A 20,148-nucleotide genomic window follows, 5' to 3' on the forward strand; every position below is an offset into this window, starting at 1 on the left:
TTACATTCAGTCGGGTACAGTGTTCAGAAGGTCTGGAGTAGAGCAATTCAGACTTGTCTTTAAAAAAAACCCAAAAACTGTAAAGTTCACCTCTAAAGTTAACTTCATAGTAATCACACAGTGTTATGTGAAACTTTGAACTTAAATGGATTTAATTGCTATCAGATACAGGGAAGACATGCTGTGCAGACTATCAGAGTAAGTTTGTCAGATAAATCCAGTTAATTCTATTGCCATCGTTATTTTCCAACTGATAGCGTTGTATACCTTATGAAGACATGAAGATGGATAGAGTTAAAGATTATTCAGAAACTGTTTTCTGATGTAGATTTAGTAATAATTTTAATAACAGAAGTAAAAGTATTCAAAAAACTGTTATGATGTTCTAACAAACTTTTATTCTGGTAAATATTTTTTGCTTGTAATTTTTTTGCATATAGATTAGTTGACTGTAGAGAACACTGAGTAGTATTGTTGTGCTATTTTGTGCACAGAATCCGAAATTAATTGTGACGCATAAGAATAAGTCTGCTATAAGTTTAAATGAACTTGTGTTTTTATTTATGTATATATAAACATAGGTATAAAAGATGAAATGTTACATTTTCATAGCTTAGATCGCTTCATTATTACAGTTTGATTGTCCTTTGAGTACCTACGCGGAGGAAACAATATATAAAACTTAATTAAAAAATCTAAAATGTATATATAGAGACCCCCCTATAGTCTCTTAATAATTTAGGGGTTTTATTATACAAGTATATATTGAGTATTTTTATTCTAATTTTTTATCCTAAGACGGTAGTTGATGCATGGTCCAACTTCACAAAAAAACCCTGTTGTCTGAAACAGCCTGTGGTTTTTAAAAGCAAACTGCATCTCTGCATTTCTATGTCTGTACTAGTAAGTAGAAGATATGTGAAAATCTTGCTAAAGAATAACTACTTTTCTTTTTTATGTCATATTAATAAGGAACATTTTTCCATGCTGCAATCACAACCAGATAAACTGCATAGTTATTGAGGTGGTCTGCTTTCTGGCTCATTATTTTTGGAATGCAAGCCACAGTAATGCAGTTGGTTTTATTTGTATATATTATTTTCTTATAGCACTTATGGTGTTGTGTGGTTATAGGTGTTAGATTTTTATAGACATTTTAGTCTTAAAACTGAGATTTGAGCTACTTAGTTTTTCTGAACCATGCATGTGCGCTTGAAATTTGAGAGAGGAATTGTGCAGAAGGCACCTAGAAGATTAAATTTGCCCTTCACTTAAAAATGATTTTTCTCTGTAGTTAAATCTTTATATACTCATTTAAGTCTTTGGTGTTACAGTTTGAAGTCATTTCCAATTCATGGAGAAAGATCCTCCATTAGAGTTTAAAGAAGTAAGAAGAGAAGATATTGGGGAAATCAATGAGCTATTAGTAAGCAGAATAATTGAGGATATGCTATTGTTTGTGGGTGAATAGTTAATAGTCTTTAGCATTTCTTATGCTTCAGATAAATGATTAATTTTCTTGAATTTCCCTAAAGAGCTCAGACTAAACTTTGTCTGATATCAATTTAAACAGTTTTTGGAATTAGTGCCTACAAATGTTAGACTGAATAAATGTTTTTCTATTATAATCATGGCTTTATTATTAATAAGTACCCTGTTAGCTCTGATTAATGTGAAATTCTCTGTTGGAACTCTTCTGTGCCTCTTCAGTAAAAATGTAAGAACTCAGTAATTATCGCATCTAGAGTAGCGTGTCCTTTGAGTATACTGAAGCTCAAAGGCCAGCAGTGATAAACAGCTTGTGCGTACTTTCTGACCATTTTAGTTTAAACTGTTTAATTAGTACCACAGAACGATGAGCACAGGGGTTCATTTTACTATGGGGAACTTACTGACAAAACGTTTAAATCCTTTTTCAATTTGGTAATATCAGAGTTTAATAGCATCCGTAATATGGATTAGGAAAATGATAACATCCTCTTTATTTATTGTTCTGATTCTTTTACTTAAGCTCTTCATTCCCTAGTGGTAAACAGAGAAGGAGGCTAAAAGAGCTGGTCTTGTTTATGCTTGCAATAGAAAGGATATATAGAATATACCAATCTCTGTGAATAAACTTAGGCTACAGAGTACTAGCAGGGCTGTCGGAAGGTTTGGCCAAAGGTCAACTACTGGTACAAGTACAGATGTATATGAAAGAACTAAAATAGTTTGATTACTAATTTCCAGTCTGAGTGAAATATTTGCAAAAACATTTTAGTAGTAGTAGTGGGAGCAAAAAAACTTAATTTTTCAGTTGGAATACAAGAGGCTTTATGCACTCTGGCTGCAAACGGTAAGGGAGTGGACTCATTGAGAAAGATCCCCTTTGTTTAGATACCATTAAAACTGAGACATGACTAAATATTTTTATGAAGCTTTTATACCCTTTCTGGCTAATGTTTTATTGGGTATTCTTCCTTCACTGACAATCTGATTCAGGTTTTGAATTAAGGGGTTTTGACCCCTTGTTCACATTCAGTAGCTTACTTTTTTTTTTGATTGCACGTTGCTGAAAGATAACATATGCTGTTGTAATTCTATTCAGAAATAAGCCTGCCACATCTTCAGAGTGTGTTTGTCCTCAGAGGCAAACAGATGGAAGCTGGTCTAGAATAAAACCCCTGTCCTTTAGTCTGTAATGGTAATCTTGCAGGTTCAGCATCAGTTCAGTGGTACCAATGAACTTGGTCTGTATTTCATCCTTGTGAGAGTTTTCTTCCTCATTTAATTAACTCTTAGACAAGTGATTACCTAGTCATTTATCAATTAATATTCTTATTCTCATTTAATTCTTACTTAGGAATTTTGCTCTTTTAAATGTTTGCAGATATTCTGTTTTGTGTGTGTGCAAATAAAAAAAAAGGAAGGCAGGATTGGAGGTAAGACAAGTAAAGACTAAGTAAATAGCTCTTTCTTTGGCTAGGGACAATATTTCCCTTAATACTTTTCAAAGTATACTTTTTAAAAATACTTTCCAAATCTAAAATTGTAGTTGGGATAAATGAATCTTATGAAAAATGGCTAACTTCAGAAATTACAAAATTTGAAGTTGTAAAGGATGTGTCATGTGTCCAACCGAACTTTTTGAAGAGCCATTTAAGACCCTAGTGGTCAACAACTGTCATGCTTGTTTTTTTGCTTGCAATGTACCTTTAGTTGTGGCTCATCTCAATTGTAATTGTCTCTGCAGAGTTAGGCTTTCAATGGGCAATCTGTTTGATCGGAGCTGTCTCCGAAATACCCTCCTTTGTTCTAGAATTCTCACTTTATGTGCATAAATTTCTTTAGTTCATGGACTACAAAAGTATTTGGGTGCATGCTTTTAGTTGATCGTGTACTACAACTCTGTGTCAGTTTGCCTTTTGCTGACGTGTTTTCTCTCAGAACTTCTGCTTTGTGTAGTAGCCCTTGCAAGACTAAGTACTGAAGAGTTGTGTGCAAATATAAATAATGAAAGGTCAAACGTGGGGCAGAGAGATTTACGGAGTATTGATTTAGTTTTTCATGTTGTGGGTTTTTTTTGTTCAATCTGTTCTTTCAAATGTTTATTGTAGTAAAGAAGAGTTTCATACATAGAGAAAGGCATGCTTCAGTATGACTTTTTGATTGCTGCTATGAATAGCTGACGTACACTTGGGTACACGTGCTGAACTTGTTGGTAGTTTTTTGCGAATTAACATGCTGTATGCTTTAACTAGGATTGGGGACTGCAGTAAGTATGGAAATACATTACCTAATACTGGTAAATTGGAAATACATACTTAATAGAGCAAGGTAGGCTGTGTTTAAAATACACATTGGATTTACAAGGTACTGTTTAGGCATCAGAATCCCTAGTAGATGCACCCAGTTATTTGAAGTCAAGAACAGATCTTCCCTTTTCTTCAGAGAGCTTAAGCTGACTCCTGAAGGATGGAGTTTTTAGTTGAGGAGTACAATGTTTTAAGGAGGTAGGAAGTACCTAGGGGAGAGAAGCCCCCTTTCTTGAGAATGAAGAGTGTTTCAAACTTTTTTTTTTCCTCTCTGGTTAGTTGACAAAGAGACTTATAGTGCTAAGCTGTGGCACTTTCCCCAGAAAATTAACCTGGCAGTTATTGTACCATGCTGTTTTCCTTTTCTATTCCCTGCCCCCCATATCTGCTGGTCAGTAAGCTTCTGACAGGCATATTAGGTATTTCTTCCTTTTTAGTAGGTCTGTTTGTATTCTCAGATTTTTATGAAGTTGCCCTTGCAAAAGTAATTCAATACTTTGTTGTCAGAGGACAGCATGAGTTCTGAAACTTTGCGTAGGTAGGTATGTGAAATACAAGTCTTCACTAATTACGCTTGCTCAGTGTTTCACTGGAATAAGAAAGGACCAAGCCTCATCCTGAGTTGCCATTAAAAGTAGTTTCGAGTACCAGTCAAAATATTAGCTTGATGTTTTCCTTGTATCTCTTCTAAATTATACATTCAGGTTAAAATCAGTTCATGTGTCCTCAATACTAGAAGAACTCTTGTTACTAGAATAAATCTGTCCACAAGTCGTCATGGTGCATTTTAATTAAAAAAGGTTGCCTTTTAAGCAAGAACATGGACTAGCGGTGTGCTTGTTTTCAGTTCTGCTGTTTCTGAAGTTCTCAACTCATTAATACATTTTAAAGTATATATCGCTTGTCAAGGAAGAATCTTCAGTGTAGTTCTATATTTATAGCATTCATTTTTGCTTTGAATTTGATCCATAATTTAAATGAGCAGGATTGGTGTTAGCTGTATTTGCATCTTGCCAATGTTGGTCACCTGGTCTTTTTCTGTGATTCTTGTTGAGACGAAGATTGTACTCGCATACCAGCTTACGGAGTAAACTTTCTGTTTAGATCTCTCCTTTTTTCTTCTGTGTTTTGTTTCATAACCATATAACTGCTGTTTACTTGCCTTTAGTTTTGAACACTGAATTTAGAATAAAACACAAATGCTACCTCAATAAGTGTCTCTGTTTTGGAGATTAAGATTTTGTAGGTAATAATAGGTGTTTGTCCATTTTTTTATGGATCTACTCAAGTTACTCAGTCTGCTATTTTTTTAAAGCTAAGAACAGTAGTTGAACACAGTTATTTTGTTTCAGTTATTCTGGCATAATACTAATTCACAATTCTAAGCTTTTATGTTTGGTTTTTTCTTATTAAGAGCAGTGAAAATAGTTGAATTCTGTGAAAGCACTGATTACTTTTGAAATTTTCTACACTTTTTTGAAATTGTGTCCTTTGTTTTTCTTTCATATACACTCAATATTTTAAGAAAAATAATGCTGGTTGATGAGCAGCCAGCTCCTTTTTACACCTTATGTGCACTCATTTTAGTTATCTCTTATTGCATTGCGTCTTACTCCCTGTCTGCCAGGAGGGCTTATGCACCTGTCCTAATGGTGTACATTCATCCACCCAACTCTTAGTTTTAAGTTGCTTAGGTTGATTAAAGCTTTTTCAGAAGCTTCTGTTTCTTCAGATGACTGATATAAGCTTGTGCAGTTCATAAGCACTCGGAACATACTGGCCTAAAAATCCATGTTAGTTCTAATTACAAACATTATGACTTGTGGGGTCAAAGGACACTGAGGGCTTTGCCCTGCTGTCAGTGATACAGGGACTGCTTGCTGAGGAAGATCATCAACTGAATTATGATTTGAAGTCTTATGTAGCAGTTTCTCTTTATTTTTTTTCCCCACCAAATACAGGTGGTCTGAAATGTGAATGCTGCATGAAATGGATATCTCTCTTGTTTTAAATTTATTATTGTGATTAGTGGAAATGACCAATTGTTATCTTGCTAAGTACTGTTGATAATCAGTGTATTATTGAAATTAACTACATTTCTGGGTCATACTGTTTAATGTAATTGAGTGGTTTATTTTGAACTCATTTAACTCTGATTACTGTGGTTTTTAAAGTGAATGTCACTAACATTAAAAGTAAAGCAAAGTAGCTGTCACTCAACACATTTCCTAAAATAGTGTTCCTTGGGCTTTGATCTCTTCAGTTTTTTTTCAAGCTGTTGTGGCCAAAATAATATTTGCCCGCTTTTTTTTTCCCCCTTTTTTTCTTCCACAAGTGCAAATTTTGTTCTTGATCTGGAAAGTTGTAAACAAGGGTTTGTGAGTCTTTCTGAAAGCTTTCAGTTTCTTCAGGGAGTCAACAGATGGGCAAACTGAATGACAGACACCCGTAACTCTGACTTGGTAGCATCAATAGGACTGGATGGTAACTTAGGATATAGAGATAGATATTACTGACATGGCATGTGAACTTGAAGCGCATCTCTGAGTTTTATGATCACTGTTAGGCCTTTTTCCTGGGATAAATATGGAAAGATAAAATAGAAGAGGAACAACCTCTTCTATTGTAATGACTGTGGTGGTCATCACAGAACTTTGCAGGGCTGATTCAGTGATTGGACTCAATAATCTTAAAGGTGTTTTCCAACTGAAGTCATTCTGTGAATCTGTAACTGCTGAATATGTTGATGTCTGTCTCTCTCCTTGCTTTAAAAGTTCCAGTATAAAAGGCAAAAGCTAGTTAGAAATGAAGCCTGAATGTATTAATTGTTTATATGCTGTTATTTTAGAGTGTTGGGATTGTAAACGTTTATGATAATAGATTCAATATGACATGGTATGTATAGGTGCTGTTACTACTATAATACCAGACTGTGATACTGCTGCTTTTTTACTGCTGGCTGAAGAACATAACTCTATAATGCATATGTTGCGAGAGTTATGGCATTAAATGCTCCTAAGCACTTGGGCTTTTAAAGAAGCTTAAGGCACCTTTCAATTCAGTTTTGCCTTATTTGTCTTTTTATGTATTACCTTATTACAGATAGAGCACAGAGTTAAGGTTTGGTAATATAATGGCTTTTAGCAGAAGTAATTTAAAGCAAATAAGGTGCATTAAGATCTTAAAGCACTAAAGGAAATACTCAGAGGGCCGTAATTTAATATCACTTCTCCATTTCTGACCTGTTCTCCTGCAGTTCTAGGCTTGAATTTTGCAACCTTACAGATTCTGGCAGCTGTGCATGTGTATTGAACACTTTTATAACAGCCTTTTGAGAAGGTGAATGGAGTTGACACTGAGAAACCTACTTAGGATTTTTTTTTTTAGAAGAAATAATTGGGCAACAGCAAGCAGGCATTGAGAGCTACTAGTCTTCTTTTCTTTTACACTTGATTGAAGCATGTCTTTTAAAGTCTAAACTTTTGGAAGGGGGATTGCTTTTGTTTTGATGAAACATTTAAAAATTATTTCTGTGACATTTTTCAGTGTTTTCATGGGATGAAGTTCTAAGACCTAGTTGGTAAATCGACTCCTAGTGAATCTAATGCAGTGCAAACTATGTACGTAGAAATTGATTGCAAAGTACAAAGTTCCTTTGGCTAAGCACTATCACCCTCTGTTTAAATCCTGAGTTTTTTACAATTCTGATGGTTGACATATTTGGAGCCTTTTCATAAAATTTAAATATATCAGTAGGTATTTCAGAAGAATTCTGGTAAATCCCCGCCATGTGATATAAAGCAGAGTTTATCTACTGATTCTATGAATCAGGTTGTGTTACCAATACTCAAATGTATGTAAAAGTTAAAGGAGCAAAGCAAAAATTATTTAATATCAGTTGTGATTATAAATTACAATTTAGTCAGCTGAATTAGATAATTAAAATCAGTCACAGGAATGGAAAGCATGTTTGTGTTTCGGAAGGCTGAATACCTCAATTCGTCACTCACCACAGAACTTTCATGAACTCTTCTTTCTGGTGAATATCTTGCTTAAACATGGAAATTTTCATCCCGGCTGTCATTGATAATACATAAAACAATATTATCAGTCTTTTTTCATGGATTTAGTTGCTCTGTTTGGTGTAGTGCTTTACTTTTTTTTTTTCCCCCCTAAACTTTACTTAAAAAAAATGCTAATGTGGAGGGAAAAGCTAATTATTACTACTTTATATAATGAAACTTTAATAACTTCTCATTTGTGAGAGTGCAGTTTGTTTCCTCCCACCTTTCAAGGTGACTAATAAATTTAATTTTGGAACCTAGAGTTATGACAATAATTCAGCATAAAATCTGTGGGCTGAAAGAGATGCAGAACTTCGTTTAAATTTCCAGTAACTAATAAAATGAAGTGGTTACTGAGCACCTCTCGTTTGAATTAACTTAAATATAGCCTCAAAGCCTGTTTCTGCTCGGTCAGCCTTTCCTTCTTAAGGGGAAGAAGGTGACTGCATTTCTCTGATAATATTAGAAAAGGGAATCATAAATATTAAGAATTTACATTTCAGCTAAGTATTTGTGACAACAATGTCACCATCTGCAATGGTACTCCAATTTAAACGTATCTTTCTCACTTCTAATTACTGAGAATGGGAAGTAGTCTGCAGCAAAATTGCCAGCTTTAAGCACCTTGGGTAATGTCACATGTAGTCACATCTAATTAAAAGGTATTATTATGGAAATTAGTTGTTGGACTGTATATCCTGAGGATCCTTTTTATTGGAATATGAGTTTAATGATGTAAACTGTGAGGCTTAGAGGGCACTGCTGGAACCTGCAATTAGGTTTTGTAGACCGATTTACACACAGCACAACTTGTTAATTCTCTAGATAAATGTATCACAATTCCCAAGAAGAGCATAGAATTGAACAATTTTTACCCGTCTCCTGGTGTTATTGAAACTGATGTCTTGTCACTGTTCTGAAAGCCTCATCTAAGTGAGCAAGATGAAGCAGATTATTCGCTATCTCACTTAAGCATGCCTACTATTAGATTGTTCATGGGATCTGCTTTCCTGGAAGAGTTTCTGTTAACAATCTTTCAATTACTGTTTAAAGGTTTTTATGACCACTTAAAGGAGGGAACTACCAAACTGTACCGTGGTCCTTTAAATCATTGCAAATGGGCCTCTAACGATAACAGAGATTCCTATTTTAAAACCATGAAATTGTTAATTTGTCTATCTTTACAGCTTTCTCACTTATGTTGATAATTCTAAGCAATTTTAAATCCAATTATTTCCAAAATATGACAGTAATTAGATTAGTGTTTTGGCATGAACAGAACATGTAGCATAAAATTCATTTAGAGAGATACTATTTTATAGTTACTTGAAATGGAATTGAAACTATGCTATTAAGATTTTCTTTAAACTTGCACCGAGAGGAAAAGGGTTAATATTTAAAACACTCTTAAAGGGAAGGCAAATATGACTTTAATGCAAAGTTTCTATTAGTGTGTATGAAGAGCCTTGAGGAAGCAGAAGTGAAGCAAACTGCAAACTAATACAGCACAAACAGGATTTCTATCCTATTAGGTGAAGGTGAGTAATGCTGATTAAACATGGTAGATGAACAAACGACTGCTTTACTGAAGATCTAAAGTTACTATTTATATAAACAACTACACAATTTATGAACAGTGAAAATGAGATCAGAAGCTGGGGGGTGGGATGACAACACCAAAACGCAAAATGTTTTTCACCTTGAATACCTTTGACAAGGCATGGCTTTTGTCTTTGATAACTGATAAGGTCTTTGCTTTGTTGTGTGTTCTTGTGCCTCCTGACTGCTGATCCAGCCCACACTGTTGTCAGCTAAGTGAGGAATGTTAGTAGACTGGAGCAAAAGGGGCATTAAATAGTTGGCAGTGAAGGGATGGCAATAAATGAGATAGGAGCTAAATATATAGGTTTGTGACATTCTAGCAGCTGGCTTAAGTCCTGCTGTTTGTTGCTTGGGTATACTAGCCTTAAAAAGGAAGAGAATGCATTGTAGCACGAGGAAGTAAAACAGCTGGTGGCTTATCAGTCAACCCTAATGACAGAGAAGGTTAAAGAGTTTAGAAGGGCAAACTTTGAAAGAGTGCTTCTATTGGTAATATAAATTCCTTAATTTTGTATCAAGTTTTATAAAACTAGTCCTAAACTTTGCAGTTTTCCATGGCTCGTTCAGTGAAAAAAGAAAATGAATACCTCATCAACTGTCCAAAGAAACTTATTTCAAAAATTAACAACTTTCCTTGTGATTCAGACAGCTCGTTAGGTGGTTTTACAGTAATGTTCTTCAGATGTTTTCTGGCTCTTTAATGGGACTTTGGAAACATTTTGATGCTTGATTAAGTATCTTGCAGTTTAATACTTAATTTAGGGATGAAATGTTTAATTTTGTAATAGAGGAAAGCATGAATGCTCTATGCTCTTGAGTGGAATAAACTTTGTATCTTAATCCCAGTCTTTTCTTAGGGATGTAGAAAAGTATTGTGATTTAAATGATTTTATATTTGATACATTTTCAAAATGAATATTAGCATTTGGAAAAACAGGGTTTAATTGTGTAAATGCCTCATTTGATGTCACTTAAAACTACATCTAGGTTTTCTACGTGCAGTGAAGGCTATTAGAATATAAGCTTGAAATGAGTCCTGCACTTAGCTGAAAAATGAATCCTGCTTGGTATTGTTTGCTGCTGCTTGTTGATTGAGGTTTCTACTGTTTGTTCTCAAGAACTTGTTTAGTTTTTGAATCCAAACTTGTTTGTTTCTCCCGGCTTACTGCTGTCAGAGAACCGAAGCACAAAGCCTATTTTATAGTTCCTCAACAGATAAACTAATAATTGACAAGCCTTTCTGTCCTCTCTTTTGTAATAAGCGTCTTTGTTGGTGGAGCACCCGGGAGGCAGTCCTCCCCTGGGTTTAACAGATGAGAAGGAATGGGCCCAGCCTTTCCCTGAAAGAGGTTGTGGGATGAGGAGGGTGAAGCTATACTCCTGCCTGAAGTAGTGGAGAGGATTTAGACCTTTTTTGTTTGTTTGTTTGTTTGTTTGTTTGTTTTTAAATGTGGATAGGGTCCTTGTGCAGCAGCATAATCTGACATGGTGGGAAGAGATCAGGAAATTAAAGATCTCCTCCTCTTGGGAGGAGCTGGTATGTCCTCTTTCTTAAAGTTATTTGGAGTGTTTGTAGAAGAGAAGTGTAGTGCAGGAGCTTAGTAGTAGCTTTTAGAAGACTGCAGTAATTACAGTAGAGTCTTATTTGTCTTAATGTTAAGAGCTGTTTTTTTCACTGTGATAGGAGCAGCTTCTTGTTATGACAGCACTATAAGAGTGGTTTCAGTTAATTTGAAATGATCTTGCATTGATTTGTCATTGTATGTGTTTATCTTTTCTAAGGGGAGTAAATAAAATAGGGTATCCATATTTCACGTGGCCTGTACTTGGCATGATGATGCACCAAATATAGTTTTCGGGCTTGAGTAAAAGAGATTAGAGTGATTTGAGCTTCTTTGCTCAGGGAATTTGATGTATTATTTTTAGTCAGATTTACTTTTTTTTTTAATATACTTCTCTAGAGAGAGATTTATGACCAGGGAGCTATATAGACATTTGAAAATCTTCTCTTACATTTAGTACATGATACCTTTTATGAAGTGCTAGTTACCTTTTGAATTAGCACAGCAGCCCTTTGTCAATCTCCGTTTTGAATTCTCTTAAGTTTTTTAGGTCAATGCAAATATTACCTATGTGATATTTATTAAAAAAAAATCAGAATAAATGTCAGTAAAAATTGTGGCTGATTTAGTAAATTTACCTTTATTCTTTTTATTTATCTAGTGTAAGTGCTGATTGTTTATAATGTTTTTTCTAGTGATTATTTAATCTGTACAGTAAAAAAACAGAAGCACAAATTTTATAGTTTTGTATTAGAAGTCAGTAATTTAAGAGTTATTCTTAAATTCTGTCTGACTTCTGCTGCATCTTTTTAAAGCAGCTTAAGCAGTGCAACTTCTGCAGTTTTTTAAAGTTTATTAACTATAACAATATAAGGTCTTTATAGTGGCAGTATATAATTTGTTTTCACAAAAAATGTGAATCTCCTTTTCAGTTTGCTTAGATCACTTTGTAGCTTTCATCTTAAGGTTGTATTATTTTAAACCAAAATTGTATGATGGAGATGTAATTTTTCTACAGAAATATGAAAAAAAAACCAAACCCACCCTCCTTTTACAATTCTAGGACAGTAAAACTCCTTAGTATTCACTTAACTTTAAATGGGAAATGTCTTGACATAAAGTTAATGTATTAAAGTTAATCCTGAGAGTTTTTTTAGAAAGCTTTTAGAAAATTAAATTGAGTATCTAGTAGGTTAGGATATTTTTTTTTTTTTGCATGCTGTTAGATAGGATGGTCAAATAAAGCACAGAATTTGTGAACAAATGGTGTTAACTCTAACAGCTAATTTGTTTTAGCAAAATAGTGCCCTTGAGATTAAAGATACTAACTCTGTGTTAATGTATAAAAAAATATTACTTTTGTCTTTTTCACCTTTAACACATCTACACATTATGTTTAAAAAAAGCAGGTGAAATAATCTACGTAGAGGAGCTGATAACATATTTTTTTTTGAAGACTGTGTGGTGTTTTGTTGTGGAATGTGTGGATGAAATGTCGGTACAGTAGATAACAAGAGAAACATGTTTTGTAGATTTTGATTTTTTTTGAATGTACAGGAATTACTGCATCGTGAATTCCTATGACTGCATTTAGATGACAATTTTTGATGGATACCAGTTCAAACAGATAAAGAAACTCTGGATAGTTGTAAATCATTTATTTAACTAGGTTTAGCTGCTGCTGGAGTGATTCTGTTGTGCATTATTAAAAAAGTTGAATGTCTGAATGAAATACTGAGAACTTAATCTAAATACTTGATAATTTACCTCAGGTTATTTTATAAAATGCAAGTTAAGAATTTGGAGAAAAAAGTTCTACAATTCATTGTGTTACTTTGCTCTATTACCATTATTAAAATGACCTGGAAAGTTAGCATGATTTTTTTTCCCTTCCTTTTTTTTTTTAACAGATCTGATCCATTGTACTTACATGGGGTTTGTAGAGCTATTTGTCAGTTAAACAAGCTCTCATAGCCTTCAGCAGAGAGGTTATTAGAGGTGAATAATGTGGATTTGATGGATTTAGTAATTCATTCTAAATCCCAGCTATACTTTTAAATGCATTTTGTTTTGTTTTGTTTTGTTTTTTTTTTGAAGGAGCATTTTAAGCGTTAGCAAGTGGTCTGCTGAGTAAAAGCTATATTTTATTGACATCACATGGATAATCTGGTTGTCTAGTTTACAGCTACAGTGATGAGAAAAAGATCTGGAGCTTTGTGAATGATCACCAGTGGCTGATACTCTACTCAGTCAGAAACAAATGTGAATAATCTGGTAATAGGCAAGTCAACTACAGCCAGAAAATTAACCTTACAGAACTGTGGCATCTTTAAATGGAATAAAGTGATATTTTTATTTTTAGATAATTATGTTCTTTAATGTTTTGCTGTCTTGGGGATTAAAATGTCCAGTACTGCCTTATTAAAAAAAAAATTAGTTTTTACAGTAGCTAACAATAAATTTATTCAAATTGGTCACTTGATTAAAACAGCCTCAGTGTTCCGTTTGAAATTATATGGTGTACTGTTTATTTTGACATATTACTGAACACAATTTGAAGCAGTTTTTAATTTGTTAAATAATATTGTGTTGTTGGAATATAGGTACTAACAAAGAGAACTTCGTAATTGAGTACAGCTCGGGGTTGCCTTTTGGAGAATGTAGTACCTGTGACTGTTGTAACTAATAGAATTACTTCTAAGTGAAAAAGAAAAATCTAAATTAAATAAAAACCCTGATTTCAGTACTAAAAATTCCTAGAAGTTCTTATTTTACCACCTTTTTTAATAAACTTCACTAATAAGAAATAGTAATAAACAGGCAGTTCCTAAGTTTAGACCAAACTCTTTATTATGGTAATCTGTCCTTGAAATTATGAAAGCTTGTATTGCTGGTGTCCTAGAGGAAAGGCTGTAATTCTTAATCTCACAGGGAGAATGAGCTGTTACTGTTCATCATGGATTCATTACTGACTTATTATTAAAACTTTACTAGAAAACATAGATAAATCTGTATCAGCATTTCTTATTAAAAGACTGTGTGCAGCCTCTACATAGGCAAGGCCTGTTGACTAATTGGCTAACAAATGCTAAATATTATGCTCAGATTTGGTTAGACAACTGGCTTGCAGATGTGTGTGCTCTTTCAAGAGGTTTGAATTCTGAACATAATGTTAACTATTAAGTGTCTGAATTGCACTGATGCCATTTTACTAATTTTCTAGATGAAGTGAGTTCAGCATGGAGGAGGACTGACTCATGGTTGCCACACAACATAAATACCCTAATACTTAGAAGTGAGATTTAGGTATTCTAGTCTGCATCAAATAGTGCTCGTTAGGTGAGCTTAAACTTTCTGGAGTTCTTTCTCCTTTTTGGACATCCTATGTGTGTCTCTGACAATGGAATCTATACTGTTGCAATGGAATTAAAGGTTGTCCTTAAAATAATCTAATTTAAAGGTACTTGAAATGTTACCATAATTACTGCTACAATACCTGCATTATATAATACCTAGGTTAGATATAGGTTTGGAAGGAGTAATAGATGTAGGTATTTGTATGAGGAGAACTCATTTCCTCTTTGTTACTGGTTTTTCATTGTAGTCTCTGAGATTTATAACATGCATAACCTCTGCACTACTGTGTTATTTTCCTGTGCCTCTGGATGCTGATATTTTTATGTAATATATTATGGACTTCAAACCACTGAATGTTAACTTTGTTCTCCTGCTGTGAAAATATTATGTTTTAGTAATATATTGCAATTATGTTAATCTCTTTTATTTTTGCATTAATAAATATTCTACTTACAGGAGTTCTTGAACTAGACTAAGCTTGTATTACTCCCACAATAATTATCAGTTCTTACCCATAACAAGATAAGTTTACTCTTTGGCTTTGATGTTGAGAAGTGATTCTGGTAACTGAATTAGGAACACAACAACAAAAAAATATCCTGTAATCTAAAGTATACAATGAACTGAAAAAGATATAAGCAGTGTTACTGAATTACATATGCGCTGAAAATGATGCCTGGGCATTTACTAAACTAAGAAAAAGAAATCTTTTTGTTACCTCCTTCTTCACCTGTGATAAAGATTTTTCTGTTTTCTTTGTGACGACTCAAATTTTAGGGAGTTTAAATTACTTTAAGTATTTTTAGCTCTAACCATCCTTTTATTAAATGTCAGGAATTAAATTTCTCCCACTTGAAGTAATCTCAAAGGTATTCCAAATGGTGTGCTAGCGTCTTTGCTTTTGCTTATCCAGCACAAAAGTGCCTAATTGGAAATATGACAGATCCTAACTTTCGGAGGGTTGCTACATTCTATATTTTGTTCTCCTCTACCTTAATGGTTTTATTTTTGTGTTTTAAGTAACGAGGAGATTATTTAATGATAATTTATATGATTGTGTTTCTTACAGCACAGAATTTCTAATTTACTACTTCGTTGCTTAGGTGCTTCATTAGTGCTCATTTAGCTTTGAATATAGTATTAGAATGACGTATGTTGGATATGCTCAGCAAATACAAGTGGATGTATTTGAAATAAGCAGATTATATTGTCATGGTGGGATTCACTACATAGGTACTTTTGACATTTACTTGGTTATTTTGCTTAGAAAATATGTTGTATTAAGGGATGGAGGAAACGTTTTTCCATGCATTGTTCTCTGCAGCCTTTCTTTTATTACTTCCAAAACCAACTTCATTGCTGTCACTAGCAGTCTTAACAACTACCTGAAGTTAGTTTGTATGTAAAAACTGACTTCTTTATGTGGTAACTATTGTCTGTGTTCACTGTATTGACAACGATAATACCATCTGCTTTGTCAGCCTCCCCTCCCTGTAAAATCTCACTGGATAGTCTGTTTTTCTTAACTAGGGAAAACACCTGCCAGATTCCACTGGAGCGTATTTAATCTTCAAAATACATGCTAACACGGTTAATGAAAGATTATTTCAAAATTATTTTATTTCTGAAACAGGATAATTTTCCCACTTGATTTCTTAGATGTGTACGAGTGGCTTAATTTACAAACTTTCCATTGTTAGTTTTCAGTTTCTGGTGTGGTCACGGAGTAATCTGTGTATATGATGCATTTGTTTTTATTTGGTTCTTATGCCTGCTTTTCCTCAACAGAAGCAGTGTAGCTGTTTTCTTTTGTGATGAGTGTAGTGTTGAATCACTGAAAATCCTTAATATGGCATAAAATATATTTGAGGTTTTCTGTTAAAGGGAGAAATAGTATTTGTTTCCTTAATCGCCACTTATCAAAAATCTAGTGATATCATGTTCTGTACTGGATAAGATAGTGGCAATAGTTTCTTGTTGCAGTTTCTGTGTGACTCTTAATGACTTCATTTCCATGGTTAGCACTTTAGCATGTAACTCTGTTGGATTAAGTTATCTCAGAAACAGTCTTGTAATAGGACTTCTGTGATCTGAAGACACAGAAATTCCCTCCAAAATGGCTAAACTGTCAGCATTAATGCTTAGGATATAATGGAGAACATCTGGTAATTTTAAGATCTAGTTTTCAGTTGCTTCTTAGCTTTGACTGACGTACTTTAACCACTGAACGTGCAGAGTCTTGGTCTTCAGCTGCTTTTTATTTGATAGGAAAAAGCATATGAAAACGAAGTGAGCAGAAAATGCTGCTGTGTCTTTAAAAAGCAAACTAAACCACAGAGACATTTCTAACCACATTTTTTGGATGTTTTAGTTTGTTCGATTTATCAATATACAATCCGAAAGCTGATTTGGTTATGGGAAGGGTGAATACAAGGTACAGTTTTCTATCTTCATGAAAATCCATTTACAGCTGGCAGAGATATCCAACACTTAACAAAGCTGTAAAATAAAATCCTGTAATTTGAAAGAAATGTGAATAACGTAAGGGCTAAGCTCCTTTCTAACCGATGTTGAATAATCTGAAGTTTTTATGTCCTGTTATTGTTAAAAAAAAAAATTCATTATATGTAAAGGAAGTCTCAAAATGGTGAACATACTTTCATGTGTGGTATGACTGTTCTGAAGGTGACTTCTGCAGGCAGTTAAGAATTAAACATCATCAGGAGTGGACATTTATGGTTACAAGTACTCAGTTGTTGTATTTCCACTGTTTTTTAAGGAATTCAAAGGGTTGATGTGGCTTTTCCAAGTTAGAGATTGAAGGAGAGACCAAATGCCAGATTACTAGACACACAGACTTAGTGCAAATCAATTGTGGCGGAATGTTGATAAAGGAAGGGCTTTCTTTTCCAATTAGATTTTTTTCTGAATTTAAACATCTATTATTATAACTTAAAATATTCTTACATGAAGTCAGTGTGAAGCATAGACATCTTTTGGGCTTGGTATAATGAGGTACTACTGAGGTTTACTTGATACTTTCCTTAAAATAATGATTAGGCTGTGTATAAAACATTTATACTCAAATACACATTGTATCTGAGGAACAGATAAGCTTTCTAAGACTTCTTTTTGATTTCCTTAAGCTGAAGTGGACTCAAAGAACAGCTTGTTTTGGCTTTTTTCCAGTGATAAGTAACTAGCTCTGCGCATTCAATATATAGTAAATCATTAGAACATTTGCTAAGGAGATGGTAGAATAAATTAGTTTTTAATTGAGCAAAATAATTGTTTAACCAAATGCATGTACTTGTGTTCTTCTTGCTAGATTTGGATATTTTAATCCAATTAGATTTTTTCAAATTCTTCTCTAGTAACGGAGGAAAGAATTTTTTTTCATCAGATAAATTAGATCTTGTCATATCTTACTGTTGTGTTTCAAAGGAAAACCCACAATACAAAAGGCATAATAATAGTATGAAATTTATTACTGCTGGACTCCCTCAGGTTCCTCAGATTTTAACTTGCATGAAAGTTTCTTAAACACTGCCTATGCCATAGCCTGTAAAAAAACAAACACGCTTCTTTGCAACCTTTTATTAATCAATGGCTTTGAGTCTTTAGCATAGTTTGGTCTTATTTTCCTTTTCTACATTTGTTATGAGCATAGGGGCTAATGAGTCATAGAAGACCGTGAAAGCACCTGATGAGCTTGGGAAATAGTGCTATGCGTACAGAAAACAAGCTGTTTGTATTTAGGACTTCCTGATGCAGTGGTCTTGTTAGGTAGACACCAAATAGAAATTTTGTCAGCTCTTGGGACAATCAGTCGCTGCGAAGTAACCATTAATATTCCACAGTAGGTACAAACATTAGCATTTAGAGTAACTTTTCATAATACATTTGGTTCTGCTGTAACACTTTTAGGAATGAAGATCCTAATGGAGAAAGGTATCTGGGGTCAAGGAATGTTGAACTAAATATCATAACTGTATTTTGAGAGGAGGGGAAAAAAGTAGAAGGTGTGTACCAATAGGAATGTGGTTTGTAAGATATAGTTGTTCTGAGTAACTTAACCTTGTTGAGGTCCAAGTTGAAGTATTAAATTGTCCATGCATCCTGCTTTTAGAAATTAACAAATTGGAGGGAGGACCCAAAAGAGGAAATGAGAATGGTCAGAATTTTACTTATCCAAAAAGGTTCAAGGTAGTGGTTACAGTTTGGAAAATAAAAAATAGGGTGGTGAACTCCCTTGGAACAATTTACGAAGGCTCTTTTTAAGGAGAATGTACTGGGAGTAGCTGGAAAAGAAACTGGCTTAGCATTTTCCATAATGTGTTGGTCTTTAAGACAGCAGTTTCCCAACTACAAGCCACAGTTCTATGTAATGTTCAGACAATGTGAATGAGGTTGCAAGCTAGGGAGTAATACAAAATCCCTGCTTTTTTTTCTTAGTAGCATAAATTGTTCTATTTAAATTTTTTATCGCGGTGATCTAGTCTTAGGATTTGATTATTCTTCTTATCATAATCAAAGTTAAAATATTCGAGGCTGCTGTTTTTCTTGGGAGATAAGAGAATGTAATGGTAGTCACCTTGTTTGGTTAGAAGAGTGACTTAAAGTCAGGTTTGCTGTTTTGTTTCAACTTTACCAGTGGAATGGGATAGATAGCTAAGGATTTAGTGGTGGAAAAAGGCAATAAAGATGCTGTTTATGTAAAATACAGTATGATTTTGGTACTGAGCATGAACGTGTAACAAATGCAGGATTTTGATAATATTTCAAGGCTGAACTGTAGCACTTGAGCCTATTTCATTGCTTTATCTAGTCTTGGTGAATCTTCCATAATTTCCTATGACTCAGTTTATGTGTATGTTCATAAGTGCCTGTAATCTTTAGTATTTTCCCCTGAAGGTTGACTCAGACTTCATAATATGTCTTTGGTTTTTTAATTTGGAATACCAAATAGTTTTGGGAGTCTGTGTTCCATATGAAGAATATAGCCGTTAATAACACAGTGATTTTCATTGAAGAACTTGAATCTGTTTGTGTTTGCTTGTGAGTTTCTGTTCAGCTCTAAATCTTTTCTGGTGTTTGCAGTTCTAGAAGGATTTCAAATGTGTTGAGTTGCAGTACTCAAAACCAATTTTAATTAGCTAAGGAAATGAATTATGAACTTCTTCATAATTCCATCAACTAGCTTGTTTACCAGGATCTAAAGTATCCAGGCTTCTGTCCTTGCTTCAGTGTCTTTATCTTCCTTGAATTTAGTGTTCAGCCTGAAATGTCGAGGTTTATGTATCCTTTGAGCCTGGTGCTTCATGTTTGCCCTGTAGCTGTCACAGAGAACTGCTATATGTTCTTAATGGTACCTTCACTTAGTGCTTTTTTTGTTTGTCATAGTTTCCAGAATGTGTGGTTGAAAATGAAAGGTAAAAAATACTGGAAAATAACTGAGAAATAATGTTATGTATGCCTAAATGGCAGTATTACTGCGTTAAGCATAGGCACGGAGTTTTTGGTTGGTATTGAAGCGAGCCAGCTAAACATGAAATACTTGCGCTATTTCTATGCACAACTGAGTAAAAGGATACAACTTGGAAAAAATGGTGTGCTTGTTATGTGTCTGTGTGTATACCAATATACATACATATACACACACAACTTTGGTGTGTATGTGTGGCAAATACAGTGTTTTCCAGGAAAGTTACCCATGTAACCTAAAGTGAATATGTAACAAATATTGGGTGGGTTTTTTTCAGAGGAGAG

The 20,148-nt window shown here is 34.0% G+C and overlaps 1 protein-coding gene across 7 annotated transcripts in view; it reads left to right on the forward strand.

The window, feature by feature from the left end:
- QKI (QKI, KH domain containing RNA binding) overlaps nt 1-20,148 on the forward strand; it is a 152,874-nt gene that overhangs the window by 41,028 nt on the left and 91,698 nt on the right. The gene's annotated exons all lie outside the window — the stretch shown is intronic.

This window comes from Cuculus canorus, chromosome 3 (assembly GCF_017976375.1).
Source record: "Cuculus canorus isolate bCucCan1 chromosome 3, bCucCan1.pri, whole genome shotgun sequence".
NCBI lineage: Eukaryota > Metazoa > Chordata > Aves > Cuculiformes > Cuculidae > Cuculus > Cuculus canorus.